The sequence below is a fragment of the Bubalus bubalis genome, chromosome 24 (assembly GCF_019923935.1).
Source record: "Bubalus bubalis isolate 160015118507 breed Murrah chromosome 24, NDDB_SH_1, whole genome shotgun sequence".
In the NCBI taxonomy this organism is placed as follows: Eukaryota; Metazoa; Chordata; class Mammalia; order Artiodactyla; family Bovidae; genus Bubalus; species Bubalus bubalis.
In genome coordinates, this window is record NC_059180.1 from 19726199 (window position 1) to 19750313 (window position 24115).

General features: G+C 46.9%; 1 protein-coding gene across 2 annotated transcripts in view; it reads right to left on the reverse strand.

Moving 5' to 3' along the window:
- Positions 1–9382, reverse strand: part of SLC5A11 (solute carrier family 5 member 11) — a 57133-nt gene extending 47751 nt beyond the window's left edge. The window contains exons 1-2 of one of the 2 annotated variants that reach the window (XM_006071149.4): positions 9242–9382; positions 8885–9085 (exon numbers count right to left, since the gene is read on the reverse strand). The gene's annotated coding sequence lies outside the window, so the exon portion shown is untranslated. Of the gene's footprint in view, positions 1–8884; positions 9186–9241 lie in introns of those variants that run through there. The other variant, XM_025274625.3, reaches the window with a different exon arrangement.
- Positions 9383–24115: the final 14733 nt, after the last annotated feature.

The window sequence follows — 24115 nt, forward strand, 5'->3', positions numbered from 1 at the left end:
AGGGGGAGTCAGATCCTTTTACCTATTATACTGAGTAAGCTTTGAATTTAAGAGAAATAAGAAAACTGGAATCCATTTGATTCCAGAAGCACAGAATAAAGTGTGACTCTACAGAGGAAAACCAGAATGTTTAAATCTGAAAAAAAAAAAATGCTTTGTGATTTTAAATGTTATAAAGAAATCCAAACAACTCCCATGATATACCATGTTTTTATAGAGCCCTCTGAGAAATATCAGAGACAGCCCCGATAAAATAAAAAGCCAGTACATTTTTTAAACCATTTTTAAAAAAATTGAGTACAGTTCATTTACAATGTTGTTAGTTTCAGGTATATAGCAAAGTGATAAATATTTTCAGATTCTTTTCCATTATAGGTTATTATAAGATATAGAATATAGTTGTCTGTGATTTTAATGTAAAGGAAAACCCAGAACACTTGTTTTGTGCAAACTGCAGATAGGTTCTGTGTGCTGTGCTGTGTTTAGTCACTCAGTCATGTCTGACTCTCTGCGACCCTACAGACTGTAGCCCACCGGGCTCCTCTGTCCATGGAATTCTCCAGGCATGAATACTGCAGTGGGTCGCCATGACCTCCTCCAGGGGATCTTCCCAACCCAGGGATCAAACCCAAGTCTCCTGCATTGTGGGCATATTTTTTACCATCTGAGCCACCAGGGAAGTCCAAGAATACTGGAGTGGGTAGCCTATCCCTTCTTCAGGGGATCTTCCAGACCCAGGAATCGAACCGGGGTCTCCTGCATTGCAGGCAGATTCTTTACCAACTGAGCCACCAGGAAAGCCCCAGAACTGATAGAACCTGGAGATTAACTGAGAGAGGGGAAGAACTGGGGAGCCATTTCCTGCTTCTTACCAGAGCTGCCCAAAGGTAGAGTAGCCTGGTCACCTGGGTGACACATTCCTGGTTCTTAAAGCAAGGCTTTTCATCTGCAACACTATTGGAATTTTGGATCTCGTATGCAGGTCAGGAAGCAACAGTTAGAACTGGACATGGAACAACAGACTGGTTCCAAATAGGAAAAGGAGTACATCAAGGCTGTATATTGTCACCCTGTTTATTTAACTTATATGCAGAGTACATCATGAGAAACACTGGGCTGGAAGAAGCACAAGCTGGAATCAAGATTGCCGGGAGAAGTATCAATAACCTCAGATATGCAGATGACACCACCCTTATGGCAGAAAGTGAAGAGGAACTAAAAAGCCTCTTGATGAAAGTGAAAGGAGAGTGAAAAACTTGGCTTAAAGCTCAACATTCAGAAAACGAAGATCATGGCATCTGATCCCATCACTTCATGGGAAATAGATGGGGAAACAGTGGAAACAGTGTCAGACTTTATTTTTCTGGGCTCCAAAATCACTGCAGATGGTGACTGCAGCCATGAAATTAAAAGACGCTTACTCCTTGGAAGCAAAGTTATGACCAACCTAGACAGCATATTCAAAAGCAGAGACATTACTTCGCCAACAAAGATCCATCTAGTCAAGGCTATGGTTTTTCCAGTGGTCAGGTATGGATGTGAGAGTTGGACTGTGAAGAAAGCTGAGTGCCGAAGAATTGATGCTTTTTAACTGTGGTGTTGGGGAAGACTCTTAAGAGTCCCTTGGATTGCAAGGAGATCCAACCAGTCCATTTTAAAGGAGATCAGAAAAAAATAATAATAATAAAGGAGATCAGTCCTGGGATTTCTTTGGAAGGAATGATGCTAAAGCTGAAACTCCAGTACTTTGGCCACCTCATGCGAAGAGTGACTCATTGGAAAAGACTCTGATGCTGGGAGGGATTGGGGGCAGGAGGAGAAGGGGACGCCAGAGGATGAGATGGCTGGATGGCATCACCGACTCAATGGACATGAGTCTGAGTGAACTCCAGGAGTTGGTAATGGACAGGGAGCCCTGGCGTGCTGTGATTCATGGGGTCGCAAAGAGTCGGACACAACTGAGCGACTGAACTGAACTGAACTGAACTGAATTCCTTGTTATGAGGGGGCTGCCTGGTGCATTGTAGACGTTTAGCAGCATCCCTGGGAGCCACCCACTCGAGGCCAGCAGCAGGTGTCCACAGCTGCGGCAGCCACAAATGTCCCCTGTGTTGAGAAGCACTGCCTTAGAACCCAGGAGACTAGAGACATTCATTTAGAGAAGACGCCTCAGGGGGGCGCTCAGTAACCTTTGACATCCCTTCCCACAGCAAGTGCAGTACTGAACGTCTCTCCCTGGGCCTGGGCCTTGCTCTTCTGTTGAGAGGATGCTCACAGCTTCTCAGACCTGTGAGAAGATCCAACCAACCACTGATCCATAACACTGATCCAAAGATGGACAGACAAGAGAAGGAGGGAAGGAAGGAAGATGGACCAGCCGATATCAGGCAAACCCAACTCACTGACCCAGCTCGAAGGCAGGAGTATGTAACAGAAGCCCAAATTCCATCCCAGGTCATCCCTCAGCCCTCCCTGCCTCAGTCACGCTTAGGTTTTATGATCGTTGTCATCAGTCCAATGGGATGGTAATAACCTAACTGAACCAGAAAACTCGCAAGGAGAAAGTGGGAAGGGAAGACTGTGCTGGAGCGCTCCCAAGGGTGGAAGCAGAGATTCATAAAGGAGGCTCTAACCAGGAGGCAGATTTGGAGGCTAGAAAACAAGGGGGCTAGATGGTCCTTAAGGTCTGACTCGAGGGTGAAGCCCTTCTTGGTTAAGCAGTGTTCTTACCGCCACTCCACAGACAAGGAAGTGGTGTCGCATGACTGAGTGCCCCAGGCGGGGCTCAATTCCAGATCTGATTGCAGAACTATGTGTTTTATGATTTTTATTTTTCAATTTTTTTTTTGACTATGCAGTTTGTGGGATTTTAGTTTGAACCCTCATCCTCAGCAGTGAAAGCATGGAGTCCTAACCACTGGACTACCAGGGGATTCCCTGACCATCCTTTTTAAAAAATGATCATTATTAAAACATAGCTGATTTACAGCATTGTGTTAGTTTCTGGTGTGCAGCAAAGTGATATATATCCTTTTTCTGATTCTTTTCCATTATAGGTCACTCCAAGATATTGAACATAGTTCAATACAGTAGGCCCTTATGGTTTATCTGTTTTATATATAGTAGTATATCTGTTACTCTTAAACTCTTAATTCATCTCTCCTCTTTTCCCTTTGGTAATCATAAGTTTGTTTTCTACGTCTGTGTCTGTTTCATATGTAGATTAATTTGTTCATTTTTTTTAGATTCCACCAGTAAGTGCTTGATTTACTTCACTTGGTATGATCATTTCTAGGTCCCCCCATGTTGCTGCAAATCGTATTATTTCATTCTTTTTTATGGCTGAGTACTATTCCACTGTGTATATATGTGCCACATCTTCTTTATCCACTCTGTTGATAGACACTTCTGTGTCTTGGCTACTGTAAACAGAGCTGCTATGAATATTGCATGTATCCTTTTGAATTCAAGTTTTCTCTGAATATGTGCCCAGGAGTGGGATTGCTGGATCATATGTTAACTCTAGCTTTTTGAGGAACCTCCACAGTGTTCTCCATAGTGGTTACACCAATTTATAGTCCCACCAACAGCATAGGAGGGTTCAGAGACTGCATTTTCAAACACTTCAACTGCTTTCAAGTACCCTGCTGCTTCCAAAACTGGGGACTTGAGGAAGATGGGGACTAAGAGTGGAGAAAGCAGCTTAAGGTAGAGATTTATATTGAACTGGGAGTGGGGCAGCTTGTCCTAAAACTCTGCAGGTCTGAAAGGGAGGAAGGGGAGGAAGGAAGCAGGGGCATTAGACAGACTGGTGAGCCAGCCCTCCCCCGTCCACAGCCCCGCTCCCAGCTGCCCCTTCCAGGCCTCTGCCTGCCAGGCACCGAGAGGGGCAGGAGCAGATAAACAAGCCATTCATCACCGGCTCTGGGAGGCTGGCACTGACTCCAGGCTCTTCTCGAGTCCCAGGGAGGTGGGGCCCTGCCGGTGGCCAGGATGCATGGCTTTCTTCAGGATGGGAATAGGAGCTAGCAACATGGACCAGAGAGGCTGCAGAACCCAAGTGCTGGAGTCTTGGCCACCTGTCCCAGGGGAGCCCTCCACATGCCCTCGTACAGCAAAGCCACGCTATCACTGTAACAGGGATCATCTCTAAAGCTATTTATTGAAGTTGCGGGCCTGGAACTCAGTTTGCATTGATTCTCTTACTCATCCTGGTCAGCTCAGTGAGGCAAACACACTTGTTGCTATTGTTCAGTCTGAGTTGTGTCTGACTCTTTGTGACCCCCTGGACTGTAGCCCACCAGGCTCCTCTGTCCAAGGGATTTCCCAGACAAGAATCCTGGAGTGAGTTGCCATTTCCTTCTCCAGGGGATCTTCCCAACCCAGGGACTGAACCCAAGTCTCTTGCATTGGCAAGCAGATTCTTTACCACTGAGCCACCCAGGTATAACCCAGGTTATACTTTCATTTTACAGGTGGGAAATGGAGCCACAGTGAAGTAAGAGTGAGCTGGGTTCAGGTCACAGCTGTGCCACTGGGCTCTGGGTCATAGGAAGTGCAGAGGTGGGATTCGAACTCAGGTCCTGAATTGAAGCTCACTGTTACCCTATACTGACTTGTCTCTTTTTTCCTCTCTGCCCTTCTCTCCTTCTTTCTATCCTCCCCTCCTTCACTCTTCCCTCCATCTACTTGTATCTTTGCCACAAACATTTATTAGGCACCAGCTGTGTGCCAGGCTCTGTGCTAGGCCTGGGGGACAAAGTGGTGATGACAGGGAAACTGGCCCCTATCCTCGTGAGATCTTACCCAGCCCCTTGCAGCCCCTTGCATGCCCAGAGCTACCCTCTGCACTGCCCCGGAGGGCTTCACTTCCAAGGACGGAACCACCCTGTGGGAGGCCAGGGTTAACAGGAGTCTGTGCAAAGCAGGCACTCTAACAACGGCCCTGTTTGCAAGAACACCCTGCCCTTACTGCTGCCAACTGGCCCAAGAACAGAGGAAATTCAGCAAGCAGAGATGGCTGCTCAACCCTTTCCTTCTGGCCGCTTACATAACTTGCCAAAGCAGATGTGGAAATTTTCCGAGCCCCAGTGCTAGGCAAAGACAGGCAAGCATGCCCAGAGCAGGGTGGGGGCTCTGACTGTCTTCACTGCATTCGGGTTTCTCAGGCTGGCTCCTCTATGTGCATCTACTGGTGGGGATACATTTTTTTTCCCCCACATTATTCTTTACGACGTGTGTGCATCTGAAACATTTCATAATGAAAGAAAAAGAGACAAACGGAACAAGATTTACAGCATAAAACCATACATGTATGTTAAATATGGGTACATGCTGATGGGAAAAATAGTACCAACTATTTTGCCAGGATGCAGGCCTATTTGCTGAAGAATAACAAACCCATTACAGGGACAGAGAATGAGAGAGATGGAGAGAGAAACCAGGGAAGAATTCTGCACTGGGTAAAGATGACAATGACTGTCTAACTACAAATTTTAATTATTGGAGTTTTTAAAAACTCCCTGGGAAATAGATGCACTTCGATCACCTGTAAAGACGTTAGAACTGCACTGCCCGGTTCAAATCCCAGCTCTACCTCTCACTAGCTGTGATCTTGAGCAAATAACTTCTCTGAAGCTCAGTTTTCGCATCTATAAAATGGGGATATTAATCAGGCTTATGTCACAGTTTTGCTAAAAGCATTAATCAAGTTCGTTATAGAATGTGATCAGACCTACTAGGTCTCACCTCGTCCTTCTCTCTTTTTTTTTCATTAAGCATTTATTTATTTATTTATTACTTTTTGGCCACTCTGAGCAGCATGCAGGATCTTAGTTCCCCAACCAGGGATCGAACCCACAGAGCTTAATCAAACCACAGGTCAAAGCACAGAGTCTTAACCTCTGGACAACCAGGGAAGTCCCAACACATTCTTCTTGTAAAACTATTAAAAGAAAGAAAAAGAAGAGAGAGCATGGACTCTGTGGTCATGCAGATCCTGGCCTCCACGTGCATGAATCTCATTTTAAGCACATAGCGCCCCTAAGAGGTCGGGTTTCTGGTTAACCCCATAGAAAGCCCAGGCTGGGGCCTCAAGGCCATGCCACTGGTAAATGACTGAACTGGGACTTCCAACTGGGGCTTGATCTGCAAGTTCTTGACTACCACTGGGCACGTGGGCCCTTAGCACGGAAAATTGCAGAGGTGACCACACGGAGCCACACAGGCTGCACCTCCCAGGGCCAGCAACCCCTCACACCTTTTTCTTCCATTCCCCTGTGAAGGTAACTGCCCCCTCTTCAGCCATAAGCCTGGCCTTTGGCTCAAGATGCTGATGGTAGAGGCAGCCCCATCAGAGGGAGGGGGTCAGTACTGTAAAGGCTGAGCGGGGCCATCAGAGCCTCAAACAGCAGAACAGAGGATGGAAGGAGGACCACTTCTGGCCTGCCCAGACAGCCAATGCCACGCGGTTTGTTAGGAACAGGTCTCTAGAAAGAGACCAGAGGACAGATTCTGGGGGTCTCTGGGCTGAAGCAGAGGCTGGGACTGTCCCTTGCCTGTTGGAAAGAGCCACCTCCCCGGTCATTAGCTAGAAAACCATGGGCACGGTAGGGCCTGACAGCTTTCCACAAAGAGTCCCTGTGGGGTTAACAGGTGTGAGTGCAAGGGACCCTCCAGCCCCTTCCCCACTTCAGTGATGACCTTGTCTCATGACTCCTAGAGAGAACAGATGTCAAAAGGGCACCTTCTGAGCCCAGACCTGTCCACCCAAGTGCCAGCATGGAATCTCTCATGGAGTCTCAGCCGTCATCTCAAAGGTAACTCATCCAACATAGAGATGGTGATCTTCAAGGGCTTCCAGTCCATTCCATCTCCCTAAACGGCAACTTCATCCACTCTGCTGCTCAGGTCAGAAGTCCGAGAGTCATCCTCAAATCTTGCATTCATTCAATTTTGCATTCATTCATTCTTGCATTCATTCACTCATCCAGTGGCCTGTGAGCACATCCAGGTACTGTGTCTAAGCACCAAAGATGCTAGGCCTGGCAAACATACCAAAAAGGACATTATAGTGTCTCTTGTTCAACTCCCAGAATCTCAGTCTCCCAGAATTGACCTCTGACTCCATTCTGTTGTATGTCCAAAGCAGAGCTGGACTCCATCTATTTCCTCACTTTAATTCTCTGGCTTTCATTCAAGCCGCCATCACTGGCGTCTGGTGCAGAGGAAGAATCTTGCCTCCCCAGTGCCACTCTTGCTTCCTTGGAATCCACTCCCTTCACATGGAAGCCAGAGAGATCTTTGAACATAAATCAGATGGGTTCCTTTTCCTGCTCAAAGCATCTCAGTGCCTGCTGTCTTGCTCTGCCAGCCCCATCTCACCCTGGTCTTCTTTCTAGCCTGGTCTACTTCTGCCTCAGGGTCTTTGCCATTCTGTTCCCCCCACCTGCCATGCTCTTCCCTACACTCTTGGCTTGGCAAACTCCTACTCATTCTTCGGATGGCACCCTACTGTCTCAGCCCCAGAGGAGTCTTCTCTTGGCTTCAGTCTAAGTTGGATGATTTGCCATCATAACAAGCACGACTTCCCATCACTGTTGAATCAAGTAGGACATCTGATTTGTACGATTCTCTCATTACCACTCGTTCCCACTGCACTGTAAGCTCCACAAAGGCAGGGGCTCTGTCCATCTGGCTCGCATTGTGTCCTCTGAGCAGGCACTCAATGTGTGCGAGCTAAGTCGCTTCAGTCATACCTGACTGTTTGCAACCCTGTAGACTAGAGCCCACCAGGCTCCTCTGTCCATGGGATTCTCCAGGCAAGAATACTGGAGTGGGTTGCCATGCCCTCCTCCAGGGGAATCTTCCCGACCCAGGGATAGAACCTGGGTCTCTTATGTCTCCTGCATCGGCAGGTGGGTTCTTTACCACTAGCGCCACCTGTGAAGTCCCCATGCACTGAGTAGACTTGTATAACAAACAAATGGGGGATTTTCTGAGCCTTTGCTATATACTCGCAATTGTGACCCAGCTTGGGACTGTCCTGGGGGTTCAGTGGTTGACTGCACGCTTCCAATACAAGGGGCGCAGATTCAATCCCTGGTCAGGGAATTAAGATACACACACACACACAAAATTGTGACCCCCCTCCCCCACCGACCACCACCCGAAGTCATATCCTCAAGATGTCCGGTGAAGGAAAGCATATCTCCCACCTGCTCCCCAGAATCGTCATGAAGACACCTTTGGAAAACCAGACTTGGTGGATAAGCTCGCGGCTGTCGGAGCTGAGTCTCAGCTTCTCCAGCTCACTATCTGTGCAGCCTTGGGCGCGTTTCTTTCCGAATCGGTCTCTGCTGTGAGTTAGGGTGGCTGGGCCAGCCATTCCGGTCCACCACGCAAAGCTCTCCGCACGTGCCTGCCATGTATCAGTGACTCCTATTTGCTTGCAGTTAACAGCAGTCGCATGGAAGTCACAGGCAGTGCCCCCTCCACCCCCTCACCCCCTCACCCCCACCCCCCGGCAGTGTTTCGCTGTTTAGGTATTTTTGCACCTGCTTATTTCCTGGGACCTCATGAGTCCACTACACCTGTGGGCTGGGCTGCGCTGAGGTTCACACTGTCAATTGACAGATGAGGAGAAATGTTCACTCCAGGAGCCTGAAACCGGGTAAGTGGAGGATCTGGGACGCCAGCACGGCCTGGTGCTCGGGCTGCATCAGCCCCTGTGTGGGGGGCAGGACTAGCCCCCTCCCAGAAGAGGAGCTCTGCGCCCACCACCCGGTCCTTTGCCAGCGCTGCCTCCGGTCCCCGGAGTAGCTGTCCCCTGTGTGCAGAATGGTTATCAGTTTGGGGACTGCGGGAGTGGCGGACGGAGTCTTACCTGTCTCGGTGCAGGGCCAACCTGCCCTGGGTACCGGCGGCGGCGGCGGCGGAGACAGAGATGGCCGTGAGGTGGGAGAACTTTCCGGGTTCCTTTTCCCTCGCAGCCAGAGTTTGAAAGGACAGCGGTGGCCTTCCCTCCTGCCCCGCCTGCTGAGAGAGGCTCCTCGAAGGTCAAACTCCAAATTCCAGCCTGGGCTTACTGCAGGGGTTAGAGGAAGCGTCAATGATCTCCCCCAGGGCGGTAGGAGAGGCCCCGGGCCAGCCCCAACCCTGAACTTGAACTTGAACTCTGAGCAGGCCCCGGAGGGGAAGATGGGCTGACCTGAGCCCCGCCCACATGGCCCCACCTCCTCACCTGGTGGGGGGCCCATGGCAACAAGGGGGCGGGCAGCGGCTGCCGCCCGGGGCGCATCCTGCCTGCTCGCCCACTCTGCCACTGGCCCGCCTCCGCGCTGGGGACAGGCGGGCTTGGGACGAGCTGGAGGCGGGGGAGGGGAGAGGCTGGCAGGGGACGCAGGGGACAGAGGGACAGTCCCAGGAGGGCACTTGTGGCGGCCCCACCGCTGGGACAGCACCAGTAACAGTGACCACCTTTGTTCGATTCCTTTGCCCTGCGCTTTCCAGACCGAGGCAGGACAAAGGCAGGCGCCTGGAGCCCTGAGGAGTTGTCAGGAGTGACTGAGCCCGTGGCCGGGGGCCCGCAAGACCAGGACAGGCAGTGGGGGACCGCGGAAGGCTTGCAATGAATGCTCAGAGCATTCAAAAAAAATTTTTTTTTAAAGAAAAAGGATAGTTACTAGCGTTTGCAAAATAAGGGATTGAATGACTCTGGATTTCTGAGTTTACTAGAACAATCTGAAGATCTGCCATTCCACACAGCCGCAGGACAGCCACTGACTAGAGCAGGGTGCTGGCTGCCTCCCCACCACCACCACCACAGAGGCCACCTCCAGCCTCCTTCCCTCAACCTGGGCCCTGGGCGGGGGCAGCCCCTGGCTCAGAGCAGTTCAGAAAGCATGGTGAGAATCAACATGCTCCAGGCTCCATTCTAAATGCTTCCACATCTCTGCTCACTTGGTCTTTCCAACAAGCCTCCTGGACTGATAGTATTATGTCCATTTTACTGATGAGAAGACAGAGGTAGAGATGGGTGAGTGGCTTGCCCAGGTCACCAGCTGTGAGTGGCAGAACCAGAATTTGAGCCCAGAGCATTTCCTTCCAGAGCACTGCAGGGCCTGTGGAGGTGGCTTAGAAACAACCTCAGTGGACAGAGGCAGCCTGGATGCACAGACACTCAGTGATTGGACTGACATCAGCATGAACAGGGGGCCTGCCTAGGGGGAAAGATGGACAGAAGGAACAGCTGGAATCAGAAAAGGTGGCTGGTGGACAGACAGCCGAGGAATGGACAGCCTAAGCCTGTGACCGCAGACTCAATACCAGAAAGGCAGAACAGGCTCCATCAAGCCGAGGTCCAGTCCTGACTTCGTAGGGGCATGTCTGGGGGATCAGGGGCACGTTCCCTGGTTACAGTGCTACAAACAAAGCACACAGATGGGTGAGAAAGCAGACGGCACCATGGCGGGCAGGAGAGCTATGGCCCAGCCACGACTCAGCTCCAACTGGGGGAACACAGGCCAAATGCGGCCAGACCTTCCAATTGTTCTGGAAAAATGACAAGTCCAGAATTTTAGCCTTATGGTTATTTATCTATGAGGGCTGATTGCGGCCCACTGGTCCCTGGAACGCTGCTTCCTACAGTTTCTCTCATTGTCCAGCTTCTTTGGCTCTCGTTCGATACTGTAAAGAGTAGAAGATGGGGCTTCCCTGGTGGTTCAGTGGCTGAGTGGCTGAGACTCTGTGCTCTCGATGATAGGGACAGTGTAAATGGACAAAGTAGGTGATTCAGTAGTTAATTCCACGGGGGGAGTGTAAGTAGAAAAAATATGAGAGACCCTTGTAAGTTAATGATCACTCAAGAGGGCAGGTTTGCTCAACCACAAAATCAAGCTGACTTGCTTAGCAACAAAACCATGCAGCAGGAGCATGAGACATGTCCCCACCGCCCCCAAAAAATGGTGGCATGAGACCCACATACTGCCCAGTAAGCTCAGTAAGGTTATGACCCCCTGAGATAACCTTTCTGCACACTTGAAAAACAACAATTTGCCCGTGTGTACGCTTGCTTAGCCACTCAGTCATGTCTGACTCTTTGCTACCCTATGGACTATATAACCCACCAGGCTCCTCTGTCCATGGGATTCTCCACACAAGAATACTGGAATGGGTTGCTATTTCCTTCTCCAGGGGATCGTCTTGACCCAGGGGTTGAACCGGCATCTCCTGAGTCTCCTGCACTGGTAGGAGGACTCCTTACCACTGAACTACCCACAATAATTTGTAGAACTAGCTTGACCACCTCGGGCTGACCAACTCAAACCTGAAGGAGGAGTTGATGATGGAAGCATGACATCTGTTCAACAAAGACAAACAAGTTCTGCCACCTCCCACTTTCCGTTTGCTTATGAAACTGTAGCCTCAGTTCTCAGGGAGCAGCATTTCTCAGTCACCCACTTGTAACCTTCACAAGCATCCTATTCTAATAAATCACTGCTTACCTATCACTCTGCCTCTTGCTCAATTCTTTTCTACACTGAGACATAAAGAACTATGGTACCGGAGTCCTTAGGAGCCCCCCCTGAAATGATACCAAACTATTTCACCAACGCAGGGGGGCCTGGTTTGATCACTGGTCTGGGAACTGGATTCCACATGCCGCAACTAAAGATCCCTCATGCCCTAACTAAGACCTTGCACAGCCAAATAAATATTTTTTAAAAAAGAATAGGAGAGAAGGTGGTGCAACCGCTTTGGGGAATCTTTTGGAAGTTTCTTATGAAGTTAGCATATTCCTACCCTCTTTCCCAGTTGCTTTGTCGTGTCCAACTCTATGCGACCCCATGGACTGCAGCCCGCCAGGCTCCTCTGTCCATGGGATTCTTCAGGCAAGAATACTGGAGCAGATTGCCATTTCCTTCTCCAATCTCTACCCTTCTCTAGTTCATTCCACCACTTTTATCACTGTAATTTGCTTGAGGGAAACCATGATATATTTCTTAATGGCCCTAGCACTGAGCCATACTGAGCCCAGTATCCCCAAACTGACACCTTAATTGGTCCCAGATGGAAAGGGGAAACTATTGCTCTTACATCCATCTTTCCTTTCTGCAGGCCTAATGCAGGTCACATGTGAAGTGATTTTCCATCTGAGGACTAATCTCTGCTGACAGTGGCCTGCATGTCACACTGAGTCTCTTGAGCTGGATAGTCTCTCTCCAGAGAACTGACAGGTAGGGTGGGGTGGGGGATGGCTGATGGAAAATAGTGAAAGTGTTAGTTGCTCACTCTTGTCTGATTCTTTGCAACCCCATGGACTGTAGCCCACCAGGCTCCTCTGTCCATGGAATTCTCCAGGCCAGAATACTGGAGTAGGTTGTCATTCTCTTCTCCAGGAGATCCTCCTGACTCAGGGATTGAACATAGGTCTCCTGCATTGCAGGCAGATTTTTTTCTTTTTTTTTTTTTTTTACCATCTGAGCCACCAGGGAAGCCTATGACCCAGCAATTCCACTCTTAGTTGCTTACCAGGAAAAATGAAAGCGTAAGTTCCACAAAGACTTTACACAAATGTTCAGAGCAGCCTTGCTCACAATAGCCTCAAAGGGGAAAAACAGCTCAGTGCTGATCAACAGAAAAATGGACAAACTGTGATGCTTTCATACTGTAAGCAGAGAGGGTAGGTAGGGATTCACTGGAGAGACAGAATCAGGCATGGCTTTCCTGACAGAAGAGAACCCTTTTTGGTCTAAGCCATTTTGTGATCTAAGCTTGGCCATAATGCTCACCATTGAATAGGTCTCAGTAATTGATGATTTTAGGGGAACAAAGGGAGATGGTGAAGGACAGGGAAGCCTGGCATCCATAGGATCCCAGAGTTGGACAAGACTTAGGGACCGAACAACAACAACAAAGGAACTAAGAAATGAACAGGGAAATGGCAATCAGACAATGGTGCAGTGATAAGGCAGGGTCCTGGTTCCTCCTCCAGGGATACACGTAATAACATAACTGAGTTCTGCAGACACTAAGGCCCCCACCCGGGTGGAGGGTGGAAGGACGTTGTTGACCCTCCTGACTTCATCAACTAATAAAGCTTGGACACTGTCACCCTTTGCCCCAATTCTATGCTGAATTCTCCTCTGCTTAAGTCCCTTCATGAATATACATGTGCCTGTAGCTTAAAAATTTCCCCAATTTTGCTGTTCTGGGAAACACTGCTTTGGGAAAGATCCTTATGTTCTCCCCACTTGCTGCAAGTAATAATAAATCCTTCCTTCTCCTTATCTTTGGTTTGGTTACTGGCTCAACACCCACCAAGAGGCAAGCTCAGTTTTCAGGTAACAATACTCTGTAGAGAAACACATTTGTTTTTAATATGACAGACTAATGACATAAAGCCATGTATGAATCTCAGAAATATGCCAGGCACAAACACACCTTTTGATTCCATTTATGGGAAGTTCAAGAACAGGAAAGATCAATCTATGGTGATAAAGTCAAGAGATCCAAGTACTTTCTGGGGAGAAGAAAATTTCTGTATCTTAAGTGGTAACTATATGGGTATATACCACTGTTCAAATCTATTGGACTGAATAAGATTTGTGCATTTCATTGTATGCAAATTACACCTTTAAAAAAAAACAGGGTAGAAGGTGCAAATGGTGCGTTTGGCAAATCAGCTCTTGCTTCTCTGAGGGTGGAGGCTGTGGTCTTTACTCAGATCTTATCTCCCAGGGTTTAGCTCCAGTCCATTGTCTCCATGTAAGAAGGTGGGTCCCATGTCATCAAAGTGCCTGACTTTGCAAGAGAAATCCCAAAGTCTCCATTTTTATATGAATTCTCTAAGGTTGAGTGAGTAGTTTGGAATTAACAGAAACAGATACAACTGCTGTACAGTCATCCTTCTGTATCTGTAGTTTCTATATCCTAGGATTCAATCACATACAAACCAAAAATATTCAGGGGCAAAAAAATCTGAAAAGTTCCAAAAAACAAAATTTGAACTTGTCACATGTTGGCAACTATTTATAAACCATTTACATCGCATTAAGCAGTAGAAGAAATATCAATAACCTCAGATATGCAGATGACACCACCCTTATGGCAGAAAGTGAAGAGGAACTAAAAAGCCTCTTGATGAAAGTGAGAGAGGAGAGTGAAAAAGTTGGCTTAAAGCTCAACATTCAGAAAACGAAGATCATGGCATCTGATCCCATCACGTCATGGGAAATAGATGAGGAAACAGTGGAAACAGTGTCAGACTTTATTTTTTTGGGCTCCAAAATCACTACAGATGGTGATTGCAGCCATGAAATTAAAAGACGCTTAGTCTTTGGAAGAAAAGTTATGACCAACCTAGATAGCAAATTAAAAAGCAGAGATAATACTTTGCAAACAAAGTTCCATCTAGTCAAGGCTATGGTTTTTCCTGTGGTCATGTATGAATGTGAGAGTTGGACTGTAAAGAAAGCTGAGCACCAAAGAATTGATGCTTTTGAACTGTGGTGTTGGAGAAGACTCTTGAGAGTCCCTTGGACTGCAAGGAGATCCAACCAGTCCATCCTAAAGGAGATCAGTCCTGGGTGTTCATTGGAAGGACTGATGCTGAGGCTGAAACTCCAGTACTTTGGCCACCTCATGCGAAGAGTTGACTCATTTGAAAAGACCCTGATGCTGGGAGGAATTGGGGGCATGAGGAGAAGGGGACGACAGAGGATGAGATGGCTGGATGGCATCACTGACTCAATGCACGTGAGTTTGGGTGAACTCTGGGAGTTGGTGATGGAGAGGGAGGCCTGGCGTGCTATGATTCATGGGGTCGCAAAGAGTTGGACACGACTGAGCGACTGAACTGAACTGAACTGAAGCAGTAGAAGTAATGTAAAGATCATTTAAAGTATACAGGAGGACGTGGTACATGTAGTTTATACAACAGTACTATGCCTTTTATATAAGGAGCATGAGCATCCTCCAGTTTTGGTATCCATGGGTACTGGAACAAACCGCCTGTAGACACAGAGGGACCACTGTGGGTATCAAGTGATGCATGTATAGTTTTCAGTTGGTAACCCTGTGTGATATTGTGGTTCATACTAAGAAATATATATTTGGTCTTCACCTCTGTTTCTGGCTTCCCTGGTGGCTCAGATGGTAAGGAATCTGCCTGCAATGCAGGAGAGGAAGATCCCCTGGAGAAGGGAATAGCTACCCACTCCAATATTCCTACCTGGAGAACCCCATAGACAGAAGCCTGGCAAGCTACAGTCCATGGGCTCACAAAAAGTCAGACATGACTGAAGCAACTTATCATGCTTGGAGGTGTTTTTTGCTTTGTTAATGAGATGATTTGGGGGCCTCAGATTGGTTGCCAGGGGAACTGACTAGGTGTTCAGAGGGTTGGAACTTTCAGTCCAACCCTTTGACCACTCCCTGGGAGTGGGGGGTAGGAAGGGAAGGGCTGAAGCTTGATTCAGTTGCCAATGGCCAATGACTTAGTCAATCATGTTGTTCAGTAGCTCAGTTGTGTTCGACTCTTTGCAACCTCATGCACTGCAGGCCAGGCTTCCCTGTCCTTCACCATCTCCCAGAGCTTGCTCAAACTCATGTCTGTTGAGTCCGTGATGCCATCCAACCATCTCATCCTCTGTCATCCCCTGATGCTACTTCCAGGTAGACAGAGTCTAGTGCAGGTGTCAGGGCGTTGCATGGTGGCCAGGAGAGGGGTCTGGGGAGAGGGACCCACAGGTTGACATTGGTCCCACAATCTTACCCAGTTTCCCCAAGTCATATCCCCTGCTAGTCTGGAGTCCAGGCTGAGCTCTGTGTGAGGTCATAATTCCTTCCTGTACCTTTTACGGTCTTTTAGAAACATACCTCACCTACTCACACACTGTACTCCAATATTGCTGTTTATAGTAACAACTGAAAAGATCAAACCTTCAAAACACTGAAATAGGTAAGCTGTCCTGACCAATAGGCAAGGGTAGTGCAGTGAGCCGAGTGGGGGATAAAACGAGAGACATTTTTGAAATTAGAAACTGTGAGACCTGGCTGCAAATGACATTCACAACACCCTCTTGGCAGAAGATGAAATGAGATGCCACTGAGAAACCCCGGCCAATAGAAGGTGCTCAGTCCATGCTGGCTCCTTCCCTCTTCCCAGACATAAACCCCAGTTACCTGTCTTGCGTCTAGTTGCCACTGAGAATCTCAAACCTTCTATATATAAAGAAAATTCTTTATGATGGCTTCAACCAGTAAACACTGCGTTCTCTCTCTCTCTGGTTTTGTTTGTTCGTTTCTCCCAGAATCACGTTTCCGACAAACCTGGGACGTGGGTGGCCTTTCACCCACGGTGGCTTCAGGACAGCGTGCAGGTTAAGAGCCCAGAGATGGGGTCAGGCAGACCCCAACCCCCTTCTGGTTCCTCTGCCGCCAGCTGTGTGCGCTCATGTAAATGACTCAAGCGCTCTGAACCCAGATTTTCTCATCTGAGAAAGGGGATGTCATAATAGTAATACAGAGCGATTTTACCAGGAAGCTCAACAAACTAAACCATATCACATTCTTTATGATTGTTGTTCAGTTGCTAAGTTGTGTCCAGCTTTTGGTGACCCCATGGACGGCACATGCCAGGCTTCCCTGTCTTGCACTGTCTCCCTGAGTTTGCCAAATTCATGTCCATTGAGTTGATTCTTCATAGTACTAAAATGTTGTTTTTCTTTTCGCTCTCATTATTTCATGAATGTCTAGTGGAGTTTCTGGAAAACTACAAGACCTGAGATGTTACAACAGACTGAATGCAGAAGCAGATGTCAGCATCCAGCTGTCTTCTATTCAACCAGAGATTTGCAAACGTGTAAAACAATGCCAGTCTTCTACTAAATCTTTCTGGGAAGTCTTGTGGTTTTTCATAAAAGTATTACTTATTTAACATATAATGGGTTCCTTACTGTTCTTTTAAAATTAATGTATTTAATTGTTTCTCCATTTAAGCATCTAATTCAGTAAAATATCTCTGTCTATTAATATAACGCACATAAATGAAGTCAAAGAATGCTGAGATCAAAAAGTTTGAGAATTGCTGTGCTGTGACAAACTTAATTGGAACCTGTGGCTCTGGGAAGAGTCTTTGAAATGGTCTAAACCCAAATCCATACAGTTCATTAAAAGGTATGTTCTGATCAAAGTGAACCCTACTTGGGAAGCCTGTTCTTGGCCACAGGGTCTTTGATAGAAAGTTGTTTGTAAGTCAGGAGACCTTGCAGGTCAGCGTATAGTGTGGATTGTTAATGAATCAACAAGGATTCTCCTTAATCACTAAACACTTTAACAGCAGGTCATCTGTGACGGCGAGGTTGAAGTTTGGAGTGTGACTTCGAGTGTGACTTGGAGATTATTGGGGTGGAACAGCATCCCGTGAAAACCAGCTTGACCAACACTGCCCCCAGCATGAGTCTGGGTTACAAGAAACGGTTCTGGTGACAGCTGAAGGTCCTTGGCATCCTTCCAGCGTGGGGCCAGTCGTAAGGCTTGTACTCAGTCCCTGGGCTCGGCTTCCCGTGTTTGGTTAAATCCTGGTTCTACTAAATTAGTGGATCACTGTCGCCTCTCTGCTTCACCACACTGGTCCTGGGTGTTCTCCATTAGTCAAATATTTAGGTAGGGTAGTTGTTAGGGTTAAGGGTAGATAGCATCACCAACTCAACGAACATGAATCTGAGCAAACTTCAGGAGATAGTGGAGGACAGAGGAGCCTGATGTGCTGTAGTCCATGGGGTTGCAAAGAGTCAGACATGACTTAGCAACTGAACAATGACAAGGAGTGAGTAAAAGAATTATCTGAGGTGGACACTAGCCAGTGAAATCTGCCCTTCCCTCTTCCCGCACGACACGTGCGTCCGGGTGTGACCGCTGGCTTGAAAAGGCATGTGACCTAGGCGATCTCTCTGTCTCTTGCTTAAGACAGATCTCCGGCCAGAGCTGTCGCCCCTTCCTGCCTTTCCTCTGGTCAGGATGGTGACAATCGGATGGTCTTGGAGGCACCTGTGGAGGCCAGCAGCTGGGGTCCCTGGCGGAGCAGAGACGTTGCCAAAGTGGAGACTCTCTGTGGACTGAGAAATGCAACTGAAAGGGCTTCATTTCTTAAGTCATGTCATCACTGGGACTCTGGTTGTAACAGCACAGCCTTCTGTCCTAAAACATTCAGGCAAAGCATTTGGATGGATGGCATCATCAACTCAACGGACATGAGTCTGAGCAAACTCCAAGAGGTAGTGAAGGACAGGGAAACCTGGCGCGATGGAACAACAACCCAGCATTTGGAAGAGTTCATGCCTATGACAATCACTAAGATTCGCAATCAGGATCCGGGGGTCCTGCTCTGGAAGGACACACCTTTTCTTGTCTCTCATCACTGGAAACACACACAGAACACATTCTTAATCTTTGACGTTGCAGCAGAGACATTTCAATTTGCTTTTATTTTTAGTTTTTAAACTTATTTTATTGACATATAGTTGATTTATAATGTTAATTTCTGCCGTACAGCAAAGTCATTCAGTTATATGTGTATATATATTCCTTTTAATATCCTTTTCCATAATAGATTATCCTAGAATATTGAAGAGTTCCCTGTGCTATACAGTAGGACCTTGCTGCTTATCCATTCTATATAATAGTAAACGAAGACCATGGCATCTGATCCCATCACTTCATGGCAAATAGATGGGGAAAAAGTGGAAATAGTGGCAGATTTTATTTTCTTGGGCTCCAAAATCACTGCAGACAGTGACTGCAGCCAGGAAATTAAAAGATGTCTGCTCCTTGGAAGAAAAGCTATGACAATACTAGACAGTGTATTAAAAGGCAGAGACATCACTTTGCTGACACAGGTCTGTCTAGTCAAAGCTGTGGTTTTTCCAGTAGTCATGCACGGATGTGAAAGTTGGACCATAAAGAAGGTTGTACTCGACTTAGCCACTGAACAACAAGAAATAATAATTTGCATCTGCTCATCCCAAATTCCCAATCCTCCCCTCCCTCTCCTCCCTTGGCAATCACAGGTCTGTTCTCTATTTGACTTTGCTTTCAAACTTCACACAGTGTATGATCTGAGCAAGTCACTCTCCAAAGATTCCTCATCATCTGCTAAACAAGGGAGAAATAGTATTGCCTCCCGCCCAGGGGAGCTGGTAAGGCTTCAACAATATAATCCATGTAAACTGTTGAAGTTTCTTCTGCAAGGGCTGAATAATTGTGTGCTCTCATTTTAGTGATCGCTTTCAATATTTCTGGCAGAGATGTCTTGTAACTTTCCACCTATTGCAATTGTTCTGAATCTCAATCTGGCTCCTGCATCAAGCAGGTGTTTTGCCAGCCAGTGAAAGCCTTCCTCAGCGATCAGTGCAAAGAAACAGGAAAACAACAGAATGGGAAAGACTAGAGATCTAGAGATCACTTCAAGAAAATTAGAGATACCAAGGGAACATTTCACACAAAGATGGGCACAATAAAGGACAGAAATGGTACGGACCTAACAGAAGCAGAAGATATTAAGATGAGGTGGCAAGAATACACAGAAGAACTATACAAAAAAAGATCTTCATGACCCAGATTATCACGATGGTGTGATCACCCACCTAGAGCCAGACATCCTGGAGTGTGAAGTCAAGGGGGCCTTAGTGAAAGGTTGTTGTTGAATCACGCGAATACACCGGGATTCTTGGCCCCCGGAGGAGAAGAATTCAATCCAGGGCCAGAGACAAGGCTTGATCGCTCAGAGCTTTTGTGTAATAAAGTTTTATTAAAGTATAAAGGAGATAGAGAAAGCTTCTGACACAGGCATCAGAAGGGGGCAGAAAGAGTACCCGCTTGCTAGTGTTAACAATGAAGTTATATAAGCCAAAGAATGTCTGGAGGTTGCAAAGACCTCATCAGACCCACTCCCATAATTTACATCTTAAGGTAACACTGTCCTCAGGCAAGATACATCCTTGTAAAGACCAGGTCTACTCCCATAATTAACATTTTAAGATAACAAAAGGTTGAATCCAAAGACTGTCCTTAGGCAGGATACATTATTGTTATATAATCCTAAGGAATGTAGAGAAAGACAAAAAAGTTTGTCCTTTCTTCCTCCTTGAGAATTCCAGACCCCTCTCTCCTTGGGGACCCCTAGACTCCCTATCAACTTGCCTAGGAACTGACTCTCTCATTCCCCCCTTTTCTTTTAGGAGAATTATGTTGCCTAGGGAAAAGGGGCGTCGTTCTCGTTCCATAACTGCTTCCGAGCTGACAAGGGGCGTTGTCCCTAAATTGGTGAGGCAACATATTCTCCTAATCCTCATATTGAGGATATCTGATCCAGGGGCCCCAAATAGTAGCTGGAGGAAGCTACAGCAGTAGCAGGAGTTTGAGCAACCATTTGTAACTTAAAAGCTTTCATGCGGCTAGAAACAAATCCAGTTATACAATTACAGATGCAGGGAGCCAACAGCAAAAACTCAACATTCAGAATCATAATTAAAAGTCACATTATGTCCATAGTTAAAGTGCAAAGTGTTGCACCAGTCCATTTTAGGGTTGGTAGACGTCATCAGATGAAGAAGAGGCATTGCATGTGATTGCTGTCGAAGGTATTCACAGACTTGGAGAAAGTCTTTTCCTTGAAGTGGGGATGTCCACCACGGGAAGCCTTCCATTGACGAAGAGGGGAGTGCTCCACAGACCCAGCAGTTAGACCGATTGTGGAATGCAGCATAGGAGTGAGCCCAGGACAGGAAGACATTGTCTTGAGGATCCAACGGCAGACTCAGGATATTTGGAGTCAGCAAAAGTAAGCTCACATAGGTTATCAGGCCCATCCGCTGCCCTTTGCTTAACTCTAGAGCTCAGGTCAGAGCCACAAGCTCCGCCAACTGAGCACTGGTTCCCTGGGGGAGAGATTTTGCTTCCAAAACCTGTTCAGCAGTCACCACTGCATAACCTGCTTTACGCTTTCCATCTTGATCAAAAGAACTGCCATCTGTAAATATTTCCATGTCAGGATTGTCTAATGGGGTATCCTTAGATCCTCCCGAGCTGCATAGTTTAAAGTTAGGAATTGAGAACAATCGTGATCAGGTGTTTCATTTTCCTTCTCAGGAAGGAAAGTGGCAGGATTTAAATTTCCACAAACTTTAAGCTTAGTTACTGGTCCTTCTAACAACAATGACTGATACTTAAGAAGCCTACTGTCTGTCATCCAAATATTAACCTTAGAATTTAAGATTCCACTCACATCATGAGAAGTCAGGACAGTAAGGTTTTGTCCATTAATTATTTTTAAAGCTTCAGGTGCTAATAAAGCCGCTGCCCCAATTACTCTTAGGCAGTGGGGCCACCCACGTGAAACTACGTCTAATTCTCTGCTTAGATAAGCAACAGGTTGCTGGTGAGGTCCTCGGGGTTGTGTCAAAACTCTCAATGCCACACCTTTTCTTTCAGTAACAAACAAATTAAATTCTGACCCTGTGGGCAAGCTCAGAGCTGGAGCTTGCAGGAGAGCAGTCTGAAGAACCTTAAAAGCCTTTTGAGTTTCTGGAGACCAAACCAGTTTGTCGGTTTGGGCCTGCTGAGTTTCAGCTATAAGTTTATATAAAGGCCGGGCAAGTTCCCCGTAACCCGGAATCCAAATGCGACAGTAACCTGTGATTCCCAAAAATCCTCTCAATTGTCTTAAAGTCATAGGTAGGGGGTGATTTAGTATAGGTTTAATTTTCTCAGGGCCTATGGCCCTAGTCCCTTCTGATATGATTAGGCCCAGATATCTAACTGATTGTTGACAAAGCTGAGCCTTTTCTCTTGATGCCTTGTAACCACAGTCCGCCAGAAAGTTTAAGAAATCTTCTGAGGCTCGCGAACAAGCTTCCTCTGTCTCAGCACAGAGCAAAATATCATCTACATATTGTAACACCACTACTTTAGAGCTATTAAAGTTTTGTAGATCTCGTGACAAACTTTGTCCGAATAAGTGAGGACTGTCACGAAATCCCTGGGGCAAAACTGTCCAGGTTAATTGAGAAGCTGGCTGCGTAGGGTCTTCAAAGGCAAATAGGAATTGACTTTCTTCCGCCAAAGGCACTGAATAGAAGGCATCTTTTAAATCAATTACTGAGAAATATTTGGCCCGTTCAGGAATTTCAGACAATAGAGTATAAGGATTAGGCACTACGGGGTGTAAAGGAATTACAGCCTCATTTATTATTCGTAAATCTTGAACTAGTCTCTATTTACCATTCGATTTCTTTATACCCAAAATAGGAGTGTTGCAAGGACTGTTACAGGAAATTAATAGTCCCTGTTCCTTTAAATTTTCAATGATGGGTTTTAACCCTTCCTTAACTTCAGGTTTCAGTGGATACTGCTTCTTATGTGGAAATACGTGCGGGTCTTTGAGCTTAACAACTACAGGAATAGCATTTTGAGCTCGACCCACAGATTTTCCATCCGCCCATACTCTAGGATTTACATTTTGTTCAACTAAAGGGAGAGAAAGGGAGGGCTCCATATTCATGAAAACAGAGGCATGGACCTTGCTCAGTATATCTCTTCCCAAGAGGGGTGAGGGAGATTCTGGCACAATCAGAAACTCGTGTGAAAACAGCACAGAATCCCAGTTGCAAGATAAAGAATAACTGAAATAATACCTTTTGGCTCGTCCAGACAGTCCCATTACGGAAGCGGATCGGGAAGAAAGTGGGCCAGGGGCTTCAGTGAGCACAGAATAAGTTGCCCCAGTATCTAAAAGGAAATCGATGGATTGGCCCCGCACAACTATTAATACCCGGGGTTCCTCAGGTGTAATTAGGACAGGAGCTTGTGTGGGGACCCCCGGGCACCTTCAGTCCTGATTGTCTTGAGAGTCTGACCCGGGAGACCTACGCCTCTGGGGGCAGTCTCTCTTCCAGTGTGGTCCTTTGCAGACCGGACATGGAGCCGGGGGCGGCTTAGATGCCTGAGGGCAATCCCGCTTGAGGTGCCCCTCCTTTCCACAGTAGTAGCAAGCCCATCTGTTTTCACCTGGGCCCCTCTGGGCACTTTTCTCAGGCTGTTTAAGAACGTTTTTCATAGCCATGGCGAAGGCTTCCGCCTTTTCCTTTGTCCTTTTTTGCCTTTCTTTCTTTTCCTCATATTCCCTACCATAATAGACTGTCTGAGCCAGTTGTAACAGAGTATCTAAAGACTGATTTGGTCCATACGCCTGTTTTAATAGCTTACGGCGGATATCTGGAGCCGACTGAGTGAGAAATCTATCCTTTAAGATCACTTTTCCCTCTTCACTTTCGGGATCAATCTCAGTGAATCCGCGAAGGCCTTCTCTCAGTCTATCTAGGAATTTACCAGGAGCTTTTTCCTCCTGTTCTATATCTGCCAATTTGCCATAGTTTAAAGGCTTAGAACGTGCCTGCCTAAGTCCTTCAAGAATACACCTAACAAAATGACTCTGATCCCATCTTCCTTTAGCTGTGTTGTAGTCCCAGTCTGGTTCTATAGTTGGGACCGCCTGATTCCCAGTGGGGAGGGCCGATATCTCGTTCTCCCTCTTCCCTACTGATTCATTACCAAGCCATTCATCTCTATAAGCAACCGCTTTTTCCAAAACTCGAGTCTTTGACTCGGGAGTCAGCATTTGTCCTAAGATATACATCACATCCTTCCAAGTGAGGTCATAAAGCAGAGTAACACCTTTAAAAGCTCTAATATATTTTTCTGGGTCATCTAAATAGTCTCCCAGATCTTCCTTGATTCTTTGTATTTCTTGATAAGAAAAAGGCTTATTAACTCTCACAGACTGATTATTTCTCCCGGTGGGTGTTTCATAAAGAGGCAACAGCTTGTGTGACTGTTCCTCAGTCTTTCTGGCTGCTCTGTGCATATGGTCCCAGGGATAGATTGGAGAAACCTGTTTTTCCTCTTCTCTTTGTCTCCTGTCCTCCATCTCATCTCTTACTTCGATGGTCTGAGTTTCTACTGAAACCAGAGTAGTCTGAGGTCGTACTGAGACAGGAGTTGTTTGGACCTCCATGTGGGCAATTTGAATCCCAGTTTGGAGTCCCCAGCACGGGGG